The sequence below is a fragment of the Taudactylus pleione genome, unplaced genomic scaffold (assembly GCF_031769625.1).
Source record: "Taudactylus pleione unplaced genomic scaffold, aTauple2 ptg000061l, whole genome shotgun sequence".
Lineage (NCBI taxonomy): Eukaryota > Metazoa > Chordata > Amphibia > Anura > Myobatrachidae > Taudactylus > Taudactylus pleione.
The window spans coordinates 20,607,212-20,608,618 of record NW_028284463.1 but is presented as its reverse complement, the minus strand read 5'-3'; positions in this window follow the sequence as shown (position 1 = coordinate 20,608,618).

Here is a 1,407-nt window from a genome sequence, read left to right as displayed (position 1 = left end):
GTTGTGGACCTCCCAGAGGCCTCACCCACATCAACCTTGGGCTACAACTGCACCATCCACTGGTTGAACCCATCGCCCTTATATCCTTTATCTTCCTGTCTCCATTTGTAGTGAATCTCCCTGGGATTCTTAAAAGGCACCTGTAAACGGAGCTGTGAGGCACACCGGAGAGGGAGTGAGAGCAGGAGTGTTACAATCACCAGAAAACTTCTGTGTAAGACCTCTAGAGTCACACTGAGAAGGTCTTCTGCCAATAACAGCTCACCCATGTTCTCTTAGAGCAGGGGTAGCCAACTTCAGTCCTCGAGAGCTACTAACAGGTCACATTCCAGACCACCTAGCTGGTGCACAGGTGTATTCATTACTCACTAACACATATGAAAAGATCCACAGGTGGAGCTAATTATTTGACATGCGATTCTGTAAAGAGACCTGGAAAACATGCACTGATGGCAGGGGTGGATTGGGATGGAAAACCAGCCCGGGAAATTTATGGAAGCAGCCCTAATGGGGGAGGGGGCTGTTGAGGGGGTGGGGTCTGTCGAGGAGGTGGGATCTCTCATAGGACCTGATTCTGAGTTGGACGCAGTTGTAGCCTCCCTTGCATCTTTTGCTGCAATTGCGTCTTTGACTTTAAGCTAATGCCACTACACAGCCCTTCCCTGGTGTACATCCAAATGTGCAAGGACTGAGACTGCCATGGTCAGTGTGTACAGGGTCTGCAATCATGTTGTGTGTCTTTAGATGCCACCATCGGTCGCACCATTGAAACTTTCATTAGCCATATGCTAGGTGTAGATCATGCATCTGAGTATGGCTTCAAATGTGAGTAATTCAGCGTCTCTGTACACAACCAATGTCATCAACACACCCATGTCACTCCTATAACACGTCCATACTACGCCACATCTGCGTCTGATTAGTCAACCCCCTGTAACCGCCTAGGAATGCCCAACACATTTTTAAATACACTCCTTCATGCATGCATCTGCACTGCAACTCTGGCTCTGATTCAGAGGCGCTCGCTATTTGTGAGCGCTCGCTCTGAATCAGGGCGGGCCATCGGTCGCGACCATCGGGCTTGCAGCGAGACCCTTGTAATAGGGTCTCGTCCACCGCAAGCCCCAGTGAGCTTCCTGCTCTAATAGAGCAGGAAGTTCACTACTGATATCACGTGTGATGTCAGTAGGGCCGTTCCAAAATGGCAGGCGTTCCTTCGGGAATGCCTCAGTTTGGCCAGCCACCCCACCGACCCGCCTACAACATGGGGCGAGCTGCCGATCAACATCGACAGCCGCCCCGTTTTGCTGCGAGCCCCGAGCGAGCGAAGTTCTCACTCGCTCCGGGGCACGGCGTGCACATTGCCCGGCCATCAACCCGCTTGCGAGCGGATCTGAGTCAGGCCCT